The sequence below is a fragment of the Ranitomeya imitator genome, chromosome 6 (genome assembly GCF_032444005.1).
Source record: "Ranitomeya imitator isolate aRanImi1 chromosome 6, aRanImi1.pri, whole genome shotgun sequence".
NCBI classification, from domain to species: domain Eukaryota; kingdom Metazoa; phylum Chordata; class Amphibia; order Anura; family Dendrobatidae; genus Ranitomeya; species Ranitomeya imitator.
This window is the reverse complement of record NC_091287.1, coordinates 413,861,820-413,880,460: the sequence shown is the minus strand read 5'-3', so window position 1 is coordinate 413,880,460 and position 18,641 is coordinate 413,861,820. Positions and strand designations below refer to the sequence as shown.

At 44.8% G+C, this 18,641-nt stretch overlaps 1 long non-coding RNA gene across 1 annotated transcript; it reads right to left on the bottom strand.

Moving 5' to 3' along the window:
• Positions 1 to 5,800: 5,800 nt before the first annotated feature.
• On the bottom strand, positions 5,801 to 17,271 carry LOC138642782 (uncharacterized). The gene is made up of 3 exons (XR_011314104.1): positions 17,090 to 17,271; positions 8,433 to 8,546; positions 5,801 to 5,883 (listed from the first exon to the last, which is right to left on the bottom strand). It is a non-coding gene; the product is annotated as an uncharacterized lncRNA (long non-coding RNA).
• Positions 17,272 to 18,641: the final 1,370 nt, after the last annotated feature.

Genomic DNA, 18,641 nt, shown 5'->3' with positions numbered 1-18,641 from the left:
CAGTCTTTCGACCTCTTGCTGCTCTTTTGTTGCTCACACTTGCAGTCATACTTGGTGCTACATCTTACTGTACCTTGTCTACACCTGCATTTCTGGAGAAAGTACTGTATTACCAGTTATACACTGTATGTCCAGATTTCCAAATAAACAAGTCTGGATTGCACAATCCCTGGAGTGCATCATCTCTTCGGACGCTGAGCAGCATCAGTCCTGTCTGCCCTACAGCAAGGAATTACGGAAGGTACGATTCTCTCTCACAACACTTATTAATCAACCACACCTCTATTCGCCTCATGTGGGGACAGAACAGCGAGGATGGTTCTGCTCCCCACAGGTGGAGCCGGGCCCAGGGCTACCAGTGCAGTTGGTAAGGGATGATAGCCAGTGGGGTGCAGGACTGAGGGTGCAGGAAATAATTGGAGGACACAGGGATTGCAGTTTCCTTTACCTTTTACTGGTGAATTGCAGGTGCTGTCCGAAGTCACAGATTACAGATGTTGATGGGGTCTCTCCTAACATGCTTCCTCTCCCTTCACGGTCTCACACAGAACTCCCTGGCCCCTCCTCCAGACCAGAACCCCACCCCGTGAGAAATGCATTGTCATTGTGGCAACCAGACTCCTGGGGTACAGCTCTTGGAAATAGCGGGTGGGCGCCATTTTCAAATTGATTTTTTTCTAGCTGAAATTGGAGCTCAGGGTTTCTCGTGACACATCGTCCTATCCAAGGACGCCTTTAAGGTAGAAGGCCGTTCTGCCTCTACTGTCAGTTCCTAGTCACGCTATCACATTGCCTGCTCATCTCCTTTGCTGTAGTTCACCCAAACCGCAGCTCTGCACAGTTGTCTCTTCAGACTGTATCTCCTCTCTGACTAACTTTAGGAAGCAGGTCCCTTGTCCTAGCACTAAGCCCTCCCCCTGTGTCTGTTGCTAGGGAAACCCCTTCACCTATATTCTAAGCAAACAGTACCTAAGGCTACTTTCACACTAGCGTCGTACGACGCACGTCGCAATGCGACGTTTTGGAGAAAAAACGCATCCTGCAAAGTTGTCTTCAGGATGCGTTGTTTCCCCATAAACTAACATTAGTGACGCATTGCCACACGTCGCAACCGTCGTGCGATGGTTGCGTCGTGTTGTGGCGGACCGTCGGAACAAAAAAATGTTCCATGTAACTTTTTTTGTGCGTCGTGTCCGCCCCCTCCTCCCGACAACTCACAATGGGGCAGCGGATGCGTTGTAAAACTGCATCCACTGCCCCCGTTGTGCTGCGTTGTCACAGGATGCGTCGGTACGTCAGCCCGACGCAACTGAAACGGGCCAGCGCTAGTGTGAAAGTAGCCTAAGTCCTAACCTATGTCTTTCATGCATCACATCACTATGCACTATAATTCCTTACATTAGCACATTACATAGGCAAACATCTTACACTTGACATGACATAAGATGTATTATTATTATTATTATTATTTATATAGCACCATTGAGTCCATGGTGCTGTACATGAGAAGGGGTTACATACAAATTACAGATATCACTTACAGTAAACAAACTAACAATTACAGACTGATACAGAGGGGCGAGGACCCTGCCCTTGCGGGCTTACATTCTACAGGATGGTGGGGAAGGAGACAATAGGTTGAGGGTTGCAGGAGCTCCGGTGTTGGTGAGGCGGTAGCTTTGCTAGTGGTGAGGAGGCAGCGGGGTCACTGCAGGCTGTAAGCTTTCCTGAAAAGGTGGGTTTTCAGGTTCCATCTGAAGGATCCGAAAGTGGTTGATAGTCGGAAGTGATAGGGCAAAGAATTCCAGAGGATGGGGGAGAAGTCTTGGAGGCAGTTGGGTGAGGAGAGAATAAGTGTGGAGGAGAGGAGGTCTTGGGAGGACCGGAGATTACGTGAGGGAAGATATCAGGATATCAGGAGATTAGTTCAGAGATATATGGAGGAGACAGGTTATGGATGGCTTTGTAGGTCGGTATTAGTAATTTGAACTGGATACGCTGAGGGAATGGGAGCCAGTGAAGAGATTTGCAGAGGGAGGAAGCAAGGGAATAGCGAAGAAAGAAATGAATAAGTCGGGCAGCAGAGTTAAGGATGGACTGGAGAGGTGCAAGGGTGTTAGCAGGGAGGCCACAAAAAAGGATGTTGCAGTAGTCAAGGTGGGAGATGATGAGGGCATGCACAAGCATTTTAGCATATTGACGGTTGAGGAAAAGATGGATTCTGGAGATATTTTTGAGCTGGAGGCGACAGGAGGTGGAAAGAGTTTGGATGACCGGTTTGAAGGACAGGGCAGAGTCAAGGGTTACTCCAAGGCAGCGAACTTCCGGTACGGGGGAAAGTGTGATGTCGTAAATTGAGATAGATAGGTCAGGTAAGGATGATCTATGAGATGGAGGAAGGATGATGAGTTCAGATTTGTCCACATTGAGTTTGAGGAAGCGAGAGGAGAAGGAGGATATGGCCGATAGACAGTCCGGGATTCTGGACAGCAGAGAGGTGACGTCTGGGCCAGAAAGGTAGATCTGAGTGTCATCAGCATAAAGGTGGTACTGGAATCCATGGGACTTTATGAGTTTTCCAAGGCCAAGTGTATAGATTGAGAAGAGTAGGGGTCCTAGAACAGAGCTTTGGGGGACTCCAACAGAGAGAGGGTGGGATGAGGAGGTAGTGTGGGAGTGGGAGATGCTGAATGTGCGGTTGGAAAGGTATAAGGAGATCCAGGATAAGGTGAGGTCTTTGATGCCAAAGGAGGAGAGGATCTGTAGTAGGAGGCAGTGGTCAACTGTGTTGAAAGTAGAGAACAGGTCTAGTAGGAGGAGTACAGAGTATTGTCCGTTAGCTTTGGATGTAAGTAGGTCGTTAGTAATTTTGGTCAGGGCTGTCTCAGTTGAGTGATGGTTGTGGAAACCAGATTGTAGATTGTCAAAGAGCAAGTTAGATGAGAGGTGGAAGGAAAGTTCAGCATGGACGCGCTGCTCCAGGAGTTTGGAAGCGAATGAGAGCAGCGATATTGGGCGATAGCTGGACATAGCCTGTATACAAGACACAGGACATTATTCAGATTACACATGACATTAAAACACAGCGCTGATGTCTTCAAGGGGAAGCAGGGCAATATGTCCATCTCTACACAAGCAGCACCCCTCTGCCTCTCTCTCTATGCAAACATAAAAGCATTAATTAAAGGGAATATGAACAGTAGGTAAATAGCATGAAAATCATGGTAGTCTCCATTGATTTTAATAAACTACTGTAATTTGATCCTTCACTGAGCGGGCAGTTTTTCTTGTTTAGAGCAAGATGGATTTAATCTGTTTTCAAGGAAAATGAAGAGATCAATGTAGAAAGAGGTGTATTTCTGTAATATGATATGTTAAGTTTCTTATATTTACTTGTGCAACTGATTTATGCAAGGTATGTTGAAATCAAAGGGACCATTTATTGTATTGTGATGCACTCTTTTGCCAATGTACACTTGGTTATTAATCTTTATTATGTCTGATTTTAATCATGACATATTATTCCCATCTTCGTAGATGAGCATTATCAGATGGTGCGTAAAAACATGCACTTTGACAGGGCCGGCTCCAGGTTTTTGAGGGCCCCGGGCGAAAGAGTCTCAGTGGGCCCCCCCTTTAACACATACCACGATTCATGACAGCATATAAACACAGCCATGTAGTATATAATACAAAGCCTACGTAGTATATAGCACAGCCACATAGCATATAACACAGCCCCCCGAGGAAGCCCAACGCGAAACGCGAGTCGGGGCTGCTGGCGACACGCACTGGCACATTTATATGGGTAAGACAGGCGGTGTACCTCCTTTATCTATCTATCCTCCTTGATAACCCTATATAGGACTGGGTATACAGTATGACTATTATATTTAAAGGGACATAGCTTCATGCATCGTGGCACCTTACTCTGCACTAAGTACTTTAGGGATGTATGTTGTACTATATCCGGCTGTAGGTCATCTGCCTGTTATGCCTCTGGTGTTACTACAGTGTTAGTGTCTTTTGTATACGCATCATCTCTGTACCTTGTGTTGCTGATTTGTATGTATGTGATTTATATGTTTAATAAACTTACAGTTTTATGTCTTATACTTGTATATGGGACGTTTTTACTCCTTGGTTGTTGTAGGATTGGATATAACACAGCCATGTAGTATATAACAGCCCACGTAGCATATAACAGCCCATATAGTATACAGCACAGCCACATAGTATATAACACAGCCCACGTAGCATATAACAGCCCACGTAGTATATAACACGGCCCACGTAGTATATAGAACAGCCATGTAGTATATAGAACAGCCATGTAGTATATAGCACAGACATGTAGTATACCGCACAGCCCACTCCCCCCAAGAATGGCCCCATAGTCCAGTACTCACTGTTAGTTACAGAAAAAAAAACACTCCTCACCTCCCAACGTTCACACATTTCATTATGGCCCAATAAGATGCTCCATAAAGATATTTGCCCCATATAGTGCTGCACAAACGTTAATTATGGCCCCATAAGATGCTCCATATAGACACTTGCCCCATATAGTGCTGCACAAACGTTATTGCCCCATAAGATGCTCTATACAGACACTTGCCCCATATAGTGCTGCACAAACGTTATTGCCCCATAAGATGCTCCATACAGACACTTGCCCCATATAGTGCTGCACAAACGTTATTGCCCCATAACATGCTCCATACAGACACTTGCCCCATTTGCTGTTGCTGCGATAAAAAAAAAATCACATACTCACCTCTCCGTCGCTCAGGCCCCTGGCACTTTCAATATTCACCTGCTCCTCGTTCCAGCCGCCGCTCCATCTTCTTCAGCGTCTTCTGCACTGACGATCAGGCAGAGGGCGCGCACTAACCACGTCACCGCACCCTCTGACCTCAGCATCACTGCAGAAGACGCTGAAGACGGAGCGGCGGCTGGAACGAGAAGCAGGTGAATATCGCTGCGCTCCCCTCCCCATTATACTCATCTGCTCCTGGCGCGGTGCAGTCCCTGCTTCCCGGCGCCGGCAGCTTCTTACTGTATTGAGCGGTCACCGTTACCACTCATTACAGTAATGAATATGCGGCTCCACCCCTAGGTAGGACTGCTCTATATGGGTATACCTTGACGATTGGTGGAGCAGCATAGTATACATTTTTTTGCAAAAAACATATCAACTAAATACCCTGTTTTTTCCATCTTTTGACTGGCACTTGCTTATTACTGTGATTTTTTTTTACAACAGAGTATTTTTGACCTCACTGTGCTCTTTTGTGTCTTCATGTTTACATACAATGAAGGTTTTATTACCAGGACTTTATCATTGCTGGGACTAGCTGCTTCGTGACAAGTCACCCGAACATGTCCAGTCTTTTGACAAGCAGCTCACTGTCAATAGACAATGTACATAGCTTTCTGAGCTCTGCTTCATGCTCCATCTAAGAACTTCTGATTGTATCACAACCGCTGCACCCAGTAATCTAAATGATACATTGCTGGAATCAATGTCTCTTTTCTTACACTATGCTGCCCTCAGATGAGGTAGCAAAAAACCTGTGACAAATGTCCTTTAACAAAATATGCAACTTTGTGGTATTTCTGCTTGGTCTTCTTGTTGGTGTATTGCACCTATTTCATGTTTATGGAACCCTCCAATATGAGCATCTTAATTGGTTTGGTCATTTTATAAAAATATGTATTTCTATCTTACATCTTCAATAATATGGTTATATCTGAAAGTTAAAGAAATAAAGGGTCAAATTCTGAATATTTCTACTGTCCAGGCGAATTTATTTATTGATGTTCTGTTACATCCACATTGTCCGGCTGTTGAGGTTCTTCTCCTTGCAGACTCTCATTCACCTATTCATAACAAAGAAAAAGGGTATAAGTGAAAAGGTGGTGCTATACAGGAGGCTGTGCCCTTGTATGATGCAAGTATATGGCATTGCTTCTACAACATAAGGACCCCAATTCATCATTACGTTTGTATCTCTTTTTGTGCAGCTTTGTGCCTTTTTTGTTGGATTCCAATTCATTATTCTAGTTGTTCCTTTATCAAAGTCTGTTTTACATGAGAGTTTAGTGATTCTAGATGTTTTAGCCTGATTCACCAATCGAGGCTTTTTAAAGAGCTGGCACAGCTCCACTCCATTCCCCCAAATATGTGCCAGGATTTTGTCTGTTTATGACATCAGACTTCAATACAGATTTCAAGTCGGCCACAAGCACAGGCGCCTCCTATACCCCCTAGACGCTGTCTGGCACTGCACACTCCTCTTTTAAGTCACTTTACCATTGCAGGACCCCATTAATGACTTATTCATACAGCTCTGGCAAAAATTAAGAGATCACCACATCAAAACCCTGTCATGGGCAGCCCAATCTCCAGACCTGAACCCCATTGAAAACCTCTGGAATGTAAGCAAGAGGATGATGGATAGTCACAAGCCATCAAACAAAGCAGAACTGCTTACATTTGTGCACCAGAAGCAGTGTGAAAGACTGGTGGAAAGCATGCCAAGACGCATGAAAGCTGTGATTAAAAATGGTTATTCCAGGTCTGAAAGCACTGGGCTTATCTTTCAATTTTGACCATTTCTCCTTTTCAGGAAAAAAATACAAAATGTATTGCTTGGAAATTCGGAGACATGTTGTCAGAAGTTTATAGACTAAATGAACAATTTACATTTTACTCAAAAATATACCTATAAAGAGAAAAATCAGACAAACTGAACATTTTGCCGTGGTCTCTTAGTTTTTGCCAGAGCTGTGTTTCCTTTGTTGAACCCCCTGCCTTTTTCTATGCATTCATTACCCTGATGAAGCCTCGCTATTGAACCTGAAACACGTTGGGTGGTATTTAAGGGTGTATTTAGCTAAGGTTCACACTAAGGTACTGCCCTTGTCAGGCCTGGTGCTATCTACATGGGGCATGAAAGGGGATAAAAGTGCTACTACTGTTGTCCCCTAACCTTAAGCTTCTGCTTCCTGCATGCGGCATTCCTACCAAAGGATACCGGTGAGGCCTGTCCATTTTTTTTATCCTGCGCAGGTTGTCATTAGGCACATTATATATTTCTGACTTTGGTTCTTATCTTTATTCATTATTTTCATTCCTATCATGTGTTGATTTGAGCATGGCTCTTTTTATCTTATATGATTAAAAATTAAGTTTTACTAATGGTCCTCGCCATGCTTATACGTGATGGACTAGTTTATGTAACATGTTCATTCCCATGGTCTTCATCGAGAATGCACATGTAGAGTGATAATGTCCGTTGGCCGGGGCTTGTACAACTCGCGGGTCATTACTTAGTATTCCTGCTTTCTGTACAATGAAATGCACTGAACCGTAGATGAGAGTGCCGAGGTTAATACATTTACCTATGGCTGAACTGACTAAAGTTTCTGAACTCTTCTAGCCACCTTCACATTTTACACATCATAGGCGGTTTTCTACTGATGTGATGGTGATTTCATTATCAAATATCGATTAAAAAAAAAAAGCAATGAAAAAGGACTCATGTGAATGCAAATTTAAAGGGTTTCCCAAGTTAGCACGTTATCTACTATCTATGGGTGCAGCCCTGAGTCTAAACAATAATGGCCCAATCTTGCCTTGCGCAGGCGTGTACTACGGAGGACATAGAATGAACTTCAATCCAATATTGCGGCCAGCATGCAGCCAGCAGGTAAGGAAAGGGTGAATCGAACACCCGAAAACTCCGCCCATATGACCGAAAACCGGTCCCGCCAAATGCAGGTGACAGGTTCTCTTTAACTAATAAAATATTATTTTGGGGGAAAAAAGGGCGTGGGCTCCCGCACAATTTTTAAAACTTTATAGCCTGGGAAGGGGGTAATACCTATGGAGCTTCCCAGGCTATTAATATAAGCTCACAGCTGTATACTTAGCCTTTACTGGCTGTTAAAATAGAGGACCCCCCAAAAAAAAATCATGTGGGGTCCCCCTATAATTAATAACCAGCTGGTTATTAATTCTGGGGGGACCCCACATCATTTTTTTATATGTATATATTTCTATTCTATCTATTCTATTATAACCTGTCAGTGTGTTTTTACTGTACACCGCACATGAATTACCGACTTTTCAATGGACACTGGTGCGTAAAAAACAGACAGCACTCACATGGTGCAAGTGCTGTGTGGTTTTTTTCTTGCATCCATTGACTTGCATTGCGAGTCTCGTCCGAGATATGCAGCAAATCGCAGCATGCTGCGATTTTTTTTTTTATCAGTCCGATTTCAGCTGAGAAAAAAAAAAATCGCAGATGAGATGTAACCCATTGAATAACCTTGGTAAGAGTGCAATACGATTTTTTTTATCGGATTGCACTCGCCCGTATTTCTCACAAATGGGAATGGGCCCTTTAAGTTACATACAGTACCTGGAGCGTACGGGATCTTGGGTTTCTTTTCTTTTTCGATTTTGTTTTGTTGGCAGATCCATCCTGATTTTGGCTGCATGCCTTGTAATGTTTCCTCATCAAATAGTATTTCTTCTGAAAAAGGGGTGAAGATATTTAAATTGTTACCACCAGTGGAAATACAGACAGACTTATTAATGTGACAAGTGCAAACACTGATAGTATTTATCAAATGATTCATGTCATGACTATAAACAGTTATAAAAACAGAAATGAAAATGGCACTACTTATCATCTCCTACATGTCACTCAGCTCAACTTCTGCAGAATCTTTTTTTTGAATGACGGCTATGTTCACACATTGCTTTTTTTGTTTGTTTTTCATAAGGCAAAACCTGCTCTCGTGGCAGTAAAACAGCTGCTTACAAAAAAGCAGGTTTTGCTTCGGGTTTTTGGTGCTTTTTTATTAGGTACATTTGTCCCTTGTGCATGCTGTTAAAGTTTAGTGCATAGAAAAAAGGTTTTTGCATAAAAATGCAGCAAAACCTGATACCTGAAACACTGAAAGTAGTGACGTGCTGAAGTTTTCAAAAACGCTGCAGTTTTCCAATTCAGTCAGGAAAAAAACAATGTGTGTGAGATTTCCGAAATCTCATAGCTTTTGCTGGCACTGTAAAACGCAGCTTAAGATTTGCATTAGAAAAAATGCAGCAAAAACACAACGTGTGAACACAGCTTAATGTTAAGATACAATCCACAACTTAGACTTGATGTATTCTCCATGGTGAGAGGGGATAAAAACCTTGCCAAAATTTATTAGAAGTGGTTTACCTCCCTTCGGACTCGTTCACATGACTGTATTTTTGGTCCGAGTGCTGCCCATGGAAAAAATTCCAAGTCAATTATGAAAAAAAAAAAAAACACAATTCCACAACGTTTTTTTGGCTTTAGTTTTTTTGAGTTCATTCTGCTGTAAATATGACCTGAAAATATGACTGTCAATGTCAGTATGAATATAATGATGCAAAACTTGCATATTTTTTTTTATCTAAATGGTGAAAAAATCCAGAAATTTGTCCCGAAAAAAAATTTGCTTGAGTCACCATTTTCCAAAAACTCCTAATTTTTCAGTCGTAAATAGATAGGATTGCTTTTTGCGTGGTCACCTGAAATTATTATCACTATCTAGTTTTAATCACTAAAACTGATATAGTCAATACATTTCCTTTAAAGTTCTGCACACCGTAAAGGCTCCCGGGTCTTTAAGACGCAAACCACCTGATTTGTGCAGCCTGAACTTCGGTGACAGATTTTTCTTTAGTTACAGTAAACTGCTCAATTCTGAATGGGAGATCATTGCCTCCTAGTGGTCACGATTGTTACTGCAGATTTGATAGAGCAGTAAGACGAAGTATAGGCAATATAGCAATTATCATTTCAATGTAATTTCAATGTCAATTTATAAAATATAAATAGACTAGATGGTGACCCAATTCTAACGCATCGGGTATTCTAGAATATGCATGTCCACGTAGTATATTGCCCAGCCATGTAGTATATTGCCTAACCACGTAGTATATTGCCCAGCCACATAGTATATTGCCCAGTGACGTAGTATACAGCACAGAGCCATGTAGTATATTGCCCAGCCACGTAGCATATTGCCCAGTCACATAGTATATTGCCCAGCCACATAGTATATTGCCCAGCCACATAGTATATTGCCCAGTGACGTAGTATACAGCAGAGAGCCACGTAGTATATTGTCCAGTCACATAGTATATTGCCCAGCCACATAGTATATTGCCCAGTCACATAGTATATTGCCCAGTCACATAGTATACAGCACAGAGCCACGTAGTATACAGCACAGACATGTAGTATGCAGCACAGTCACGTCAGAGGCGTAGCTAGAGCTTTAGCCGCCCGGGGCTTCTCCCGAGTTTGCCCCCCCTCCCCCCCCCCCCGCTCAATACACACAAAGGTTACCAAAAATAGTTTTCCTGTTTTGTAGAACCTAAACTGGGCCTAATGGTGTCACCCCCACATGCCAAACCTGTGACTTTTAATTAATTAATATCAGAGAGAACAAATGACCGCCATACACAACAGAATCCACTATACCAAGACCAATAATATCACATACAGGAAGAAACACCACCACACCATGACCAGACCACATAGTGACCGAATAATACTACATACAAGGGACAAATACCGCCTCACCATGACCAGATCACAGATTACCACCACTTGGTGACCAAATAGCACATACAAGGAACAAATACCACAGCACCATTTCCAAACCACATATTATCACCACATAGTGACTGAATACTACAATACTGATCAGTAAAAAACAACAACACAATACTATCACCATAAGTGCCAGTATTCACAGGAGATCTGTACTTAGTATGAAGTGTCTGTGTAGAGGTAATACAAAGATCACTGGTGGTATTATACACAGGAGCTCTGTATATAATGTATAGGTAATACAGTGATCACTGGTGACATTGTACACAGGACCGCTGATTATAGTATATAGTGTATAGTGTCAGTGTATAGGTAACACTGACTCACCAGTGACGTCTCTAGATGAAGTCCTTCATCTTTCATCCAGCACAGACCGCCATCATTTCTTCCAGCCAGGACTCGTTTCTGCAGGAAATAACACAGTTATCTCGAGCTCCGCTTGCAGAACACATTACTTAATTTTTAACAACTTCTACATTACACCACATGAAGAAAAAAAGGTGATATAGTGTCACTCTGCACAGTAACAGGACCGCCCCCCCTTTTAAAACAGTATACTCAAAAAATAAAATAAATACATCACTGCAGTAATAATATCCCTTAATTAGCCCCTATGGTAATACTATTCCCCACCCTGGCCCCGTTTATCTCATTCCTGGCTCCAGCCATATGTTCTCGCATCCTGCCCTCATGAGTATCCATTCTACCCCATATGATCTCCCCATCCTGCCCCATCAGTCTCCATCGTATCCATCCTGCCCCATGATCCAATCCTGCCCCATGTCTTTCATTCTGCCCCGTGTCTCCAATCATGCCCCGTATCTACATTCTGCCCATGCCTCAAGTCCTGCCCCCAGTGTGTCCAGCAATCTGGCCCAGTGTGTCCAGCAATCTGCCCCAGTGTGTCCAGCAATCTGCCCCAGTGTGTCCAGCATATTACCCCCAGTGTGTCCAGCATATTACCCCCAGGTTGTCCAGCAATCTGCCCCAGTGTGTCCAGCATATTACCCCCAGTGTGTCCAGCAATCTGCCCCAGTATGTCCAGCAATCTGCCCCAGTGTCCAGCATTGCCCCAATGTGTCCAGCATTGCCCCCAGTGTGTCCGGAAATCTGCCCCAGGGTCTCCAGCATTGCCCCAGTGTGTCCAGCATTGCCGCCAGTGTGTCCAGCAATCTGCCCCAGTGTCCAGCAATCTGCCCCAGTGTATCCAGCAATCTGCCCCAGGGTCTACAGCATTGCCCCAGTGTGTCCAGCATTGCCCCCAGTGTGTCCAGCAATCTGCCCCAGTGTCCAGCATTGCCCCAGTGTGTCCAGCAATCTGCCCCAGTGTCCAGCATTGCCCCAGCGTGTCCAGCAATCTGCCCCAGTGTCCAGCATTGCCCCAGCGTGTCCAGCAATCTGCCCCAGTGTCCAGCATCGCCCCAGTGTCCAGCATCGCCCCAGTGTGCCCAGAAATCTGCCCCATGGTCTCCAGCATTGCCCCAGTGTGTCCAGAAATCTGCCCCAGTGTCCAGCATCGCCCCAGTGTGCCCAGAAATCTGCCCCAGGGTCTCCAGCATTGCCCCCAGACAGACAGAGTCAGACATAAAGAAAAAAAAAAAAAAGTAAAATCACCTCTCCCGTTCCCAGTGCAGGTCCGGTGCACTCAGCGTCTCTCCGGCTCTGCAACGCTCAGGACAGAGGCTGAGCGCGCAGTGATGACGTCATCGCACCCTCTGCCCTGAGACGTCGCAGAGTCAGAGGGCGCTGAAGACGCTGCAGCTACCGCGCAGCCGCAGGAACCAGGAGAGGTGAGTATTAGCGCTGGCACCGGGGGGGGGGGGGGGGGGGTGCCCGAAGATTTAAAGGGCCCACGTCTTTTTTTTTTTTTTTTTTTTCTCCTCCTCCTGCAGCGCCGGCCGACTCGCCCACCGCAGTGTGCCGCCCGGGGCGGCCCGCCCCCCCGCATCCCCCTTCCTACGCCACTGAGTCACGTAGTATATTGCCCAGCCACGTAGTATATTGCCCAGCCACATAGTATATTGCCCAGTCACGTAGAATACAGCACAGAGCCACGTAGTATATTGCCCAGTCACGTAGAATACAGCACAGAGCCACGCAGTATATTGCCCAGCCACATAGTATATTGCCCAGTCACGTAGTATACAGCACCGACACGTAGTATATTGCCCAGCCACGTAGTATATTGCCCAGCCACGTAGTATATTGCCCAGCCACATAGTATATTGCCCAGTCACGTAGAATACAGCACAGAGCCACGCAGTATATTGCCCAGCCACATAGTATATTGCCCAGTCACGTAGTATACAGCACAGACACGTAGTATATTGCCCAGCCACGTAGTATATTGCCCAGCCACGTAGTATATTGCCCAGCCACGTAGTATATTGCCCAGTTACGTAGTATATTGCCCAGTTGCATAGTATATTGCCCAGCCACATAGTATACTGCCCAGTCACGTAGTATACAGCACAGACACATAGTATATTGCCCAGCTACATAGTATATTGGCCAGTCACATAGTATATTGCCCAGCCACATAGTATATTGCCCAGCCACATAGTATATTGCCTAGCCACATAGTATATTGCACAGACACGTAGTATACTGCCCAGTCACGTAGTATATTGCCCAGTTACGTAGTATATTGCCCAGCCACATAGTATATTGCCCAGCCACATAGTATACAGCACAGAGCCACGTAGTATATTGCACAGACACGTAGTATATTGCCCAGCCACATAGTATATTGCCCAGCCACATAGTATATTGCCCAGCCACATAGTATATTGCCCAGCCACATAGTATACAGCACAGAGCCACGTAGTATACAGCACAGCCACGTAGTATTCTGCCCAGTCACGTAGTATATTGGCCAGTCACGTAGTATGCACCATATCCCTGTTAAAAAAAAGAATTAAAATAAAAAATAGTTACATACTCACCTTCCGGAGCCCTCCGGATCGAAGCGGCTGGTTACCGATGCTCCTCGCGCGCTCCGGTCTGAAGAGTGCATTGCGGTGTTGCGAGATGAAGACGTAGCGGTCTCGCGAGACCGCACATCATCATCTCGCGAGACCGCAATGCATGGAGCGGTCACCGGGGCGTCGCGAGGAGCATCGGTAACCGGCCGCTTCGATCCGTGGGCTCCGGATGGTGAGTATGTAACTATTTTTTATTTTTTTTAATTATTTTTAATATTAGATATTTTTACTATTCATGCTGCATAGGCAGCATGAATAGTAAAAAGTTGGTCACACAGGGTTAATAGCAGCATTAACCGAGTGCGTTACACCGCGATCAACGCTGCCATTAACCCTGTGTGAAAGCTGACTGGAGGGGAGTATGCGGACGCCGGGCACTGACTGCGGGGAGTAAGGAGCGGTCATTTTCTTCCGGACTGTGCCCGTCGCTGATTGGTCGTGGCTGTTTGTCCGCGACCAATCAGCGACTTGGATTTCAATGACAGACAGAGGCCGCGACCAATAAATATCCGTGACAGACAGAAGGACAGACAGAAGGACACACAGACGGAAGTGACCCTTAGACAATTATATAGTAGACAGTTGCTTGTCATTGGGAACACTGTTAAAATCTGTTCAATTTTGTGTTGCTAACATCGTAGCTGAAAAAAATGCCATAGCCCACTAGTTGTTGGTGAGGCATAGCACGGGAGGAAGAATTCACAAAAGTGGTGACAACTGGACAGTTCTGTCTAACACCACGTTCATACGTTCAATATTTGGTTAGTTTTTTACCTCAGGATTTGTAAGCCAAAACCAGGAGTGGGTGATAAATACAGGGGTGATGTGTTTCTATTATACATTTCCTTTGATTGTTTCGCTTCTGGTTTTGGTTTACCGATACTGATGTAATACTGACCAAATACTGAATGTGTGCACGTGGCCTTAGACAAAGACAATAACAGCATAAATAATCTCTGGGGCCGCAGATAGGTAGTTAGGTACTATGAGTGGCGCAAGGAACCACAGTTATTATCAATGACTCCCTGATGAAGCAGGAGATACTTTAGAGACGGACCACTCAACTACTTGTTGATTATGTTTGTTCCCATCTTGAAGTACTGTAGACATACACTCAATATTGAGAAGATGGGTGAGAATGTTCCATTCCTTTAAGAATATTGAATATGATAATGGCATCTATTTATCGTCATTTACTGTGACTGCCATATTGAAGATTTTTGCTATTCGTGTACTGGTGGGTTGTGTTTGACCACCACTAACATTGTATGAACGCTATGTTTTTAATCTCTCTGAACTGTAGAGATATTTGATGCTGGGACATTGCTTTGCACTTTATTTTCCTACTAATGGTATACTGAGTAATAAGTAGCTTTCAGTCTGCATATTGGGGGACTTTTATGAGACCACCACGGACATGCATTGTATGCTACAATAATACACCAAATAGCCAGTAAAACAAGTGTATACATTTTCTTATTACTCCTTAGACAATACTATGGTGAAATAATTCTGGGGCTACTTCTGGTACTTAAGCGATAATATTGGTCAGTTTCATCTAGATGTCTGGCGAGTAGTCAATATCGCCCTTAATGATTATCAATGATTACCCCAATTCCTAGGTGTATATTTGGCTGGCTGTTTATATAGATGGGTTAGTATAAGGCTACTTTCATATATCAGGTTTTTTGCATCAGGCACAATCCGGCGAATGTTGGAAAAACCGGATCCGGCGCAGATTGTGAAAAACTGATGCGACGGATCCGTTTTTTTCGACGGATCCAGCTAGCATATCTAGATTATTGCATAAAAAAAATTGGAGCATGCTTAGTTTAAAAAACCGGAATCCGACGCCGGAATCCAGCACCTTCCGGCTCCCATAGGCTTCCATTCTAGCAAACAGCCGCAACGCTGGATCCGGCGCTTCCGGCTTTTTCGCCGGAGACAAAAAAATTTGGGGAAAATAGGGATCCATCTTATGGTAGGCATATACTTACAAATCCTGTGGCGGAGGTCCCGGTGGCGGTGGTCCCGATGCAGCCTCCCGTCCCAGGCTGGTGTCGCTGTTGCAGTGCTCTGTGGTGTGGTGGCGGGTTTTGTGCTGGTGGCGGGGCTCCATTGGCATTTCTTCAAAGCCCGGAAGTCCCCACAGCTCTATTGCTGGGATGCGGTGTGATGGTCTTCAGCAAAATGGCTGCCGGAGGCAGCGCATGCTCAGATTCAGATGTCGGCAGCGAGATCTCGTCCCGAGATGTTAGGAGATGAGATCTCGGGACGAGATCTCGTTGCCGAGATCTGAATCTAAGCTTGTGCCACCCCAGCTGCCATTTTGTTGGAGACCACCGCATCGCAGCAACTGAGCTGCCGGGGCTTCCAAAAAATGCCGGCGGAGCCCTGCCACCACCACAGAGCTGTTATGATCTGGTGGCCTAGGAGCAGCATGAGACGGACTCTGGAGAAGGTGGTCCCTGTACTGACCGCAAACCCTGAACCTAGCAGCGCAACTAGAAGTAGCTGTGGGGGGTACCTAACACTCCCTAGACCCCTCGACACAGCCTAAGAACTAACTGCCCCTAAAGACAGAAACAGGAAACCTATCTTGCCTCAGAAAAAATCCCCAAAGTATAGATAGCCCCCCACAAATATTGACTGTGAGAGGAGAGGGAAATAACATACGCAGACATGAAATCAGAATTTAGCATAGGAGGCCATACTAGCTAAAAAGAAAGAATAGAACAGAGTACTATGCGGTCAGTATAAAAACGCTAGAAAATATCCACCACAGAAAATACAAATCACCACATCTGACTAAAGACATGGGGGTATATCTGCATCTCCAGAGACACAGCTTGGCTGCAAAAAATCCTTCACAGACAAAGCTGGACAAGACAAAACATGAAAATGCACAGAACTGTAAGGTCCACAGCAGGTGGACAGCAAAAACAAAGCCAGGACTTATCTTAGTAGAAAAGCACAGCAAGCAGGAGAGACCAGAAGGGATGTGAATCCTCCAAAAACAATGGACAACTCGCACTGACTAAAGGATCAAGCAGGACTAAATAGCTGATTTCAAATTGCGAAAAGTGAACACACCTGATAGATACTGCGATCCACAGACAGCCGCACTACCTCTCATAACCACCGGAGGGAGCCCAAGAGCAGAATTCACAACACAGAGCCCCACCACCACCACAACAACACAGAGTGATGCTGCCCCTCAGAGCCCAGCCACCCCTCAGAGCCCAGCCACCCCTCAGAGCCCAGCCACCCCTCAGAGCCCAGCCACCCCACAGAGCCCAGCCACTCCTCAGTGCACAGCCACCCCACAGAGCCCAGCAACCCCTCAGAGCACCGCGACTGCACAGAGCACCACCGCAAGACAGAGCACCACCACCACATTAGCCTGGGATCACTCCTCCAGCTGTGCCGATCCCTTACCTGGTAAGCTGAATTCGGACTGTAAGAGGGACCCCCATTTGACACTGTAATGTCCACACGGTGTAAGGAATTTAAGAGAGAGTAAGCTTTAACTGTATTTTATTCTCCTCTTTTCCTCCAGCACACAACATAACAGCAGCATAAGATTTCCTCCTCAGGCCAGAACTGAAACTGAAACTACTCTCAACTCCCGCCCTCGCTTTCTTAAAGAGACAGATCTAATTCTTATACATTACATCATCCCCTTTTTATATATATATATATATATATATATATAAAAACCTAAAACAAATATTGACAATGTAACAATACGAAAATGTCCAAGAAAAACCATGTCTGTATTGTCTTATTCCCCCTTTTTTTAAACTATATCTCTTCAATAAGTCTCGATGGAGCCCTTCTTTCCCGTGTTGGGTAATGTCTGGGTTCATTGGGGGTGTCCAGTGCTGACGGATCAGTCACCTCTTGTTGGTCCTCTCCACCGTCGGGTATCAAATCTTCCACTGGTGGGAGTTCATTACCATTGTTCTGCGGTATGATTTTAAAATGTGAGGAATTTCGAGTGATGGAGTGTCCGTCTCGCTCAGCCGTGACCATACTGCCTTTTCTCTCAGTAACATTATATTTTGCAGGACTATATACAGCTGAGGTTTTGTTGGTTGATTTTTGACGCACAACAACCATATCACCTCTTTTGATGGCACATGGCTGTGCCCGTCGCCTTCTGTCTGCATAATGTTTCATGGCTTGCTTGTTAAAGAAATCCGTTGATCGCACTGAAGAGTCATTTGGTAAGGGATGACTGGTCACATCAGGGATCCGTGTACTAAGAGTTCTGCTGAACATTAGATGAGGTGGCGCAGCATTAGTGGTGGAATGTGGCGTGTTGCGGTAATTGCGCAGGAATTTGTATAGTGACTGTTTCAGTGGGGTGTGCTCCAGGCTAACTGCCTTGATTCGTTTCCCCATGGTGCGCATGAAACGTTCTACGATTCCATTAGCTTGCGGCCAGCAAGGTGTGATTTTTCTGTGGCTGAACCCCAAGTATTCAGAAAACTGTGCAAACACATGCCATTGAATGGAGGTCCATTATCTGTTTTGACCACTCTTGGAATGCCATATGCAGAGAATATGTCGTCCAGTTCTGGTATGACACTATTAGCAGACGTTGAAGAGATGAATGAAATCACAGGGTATCTAGAATATTCATCAATTGTTACTAGAATGTATTGGCCATTTGGTAATGGTCCATATATGTCGACTGCCACTTCCTTCCATACAGCAGTGGGTAACGGAGACATTTGTAATGGCTCTAGAGTTGATGATGGAGTAATTAGTTGACAAGTGGAGCAATGTCCAATCTTCTCTTCCACCAATTTATCCATATTTGGGAACCACACTTTTTCTCTGAATAACTTTTTTGTGCCAACAATTCCTAGATGACCTTCGTGTGCTATCTGTATGACTAAGTTGCGCAAGGCCTTAGGTACAACCAGTTTGGTACCACGAAGGATGAGTTGATCTTCAGTGACTGATAATTCCTCACGTACAT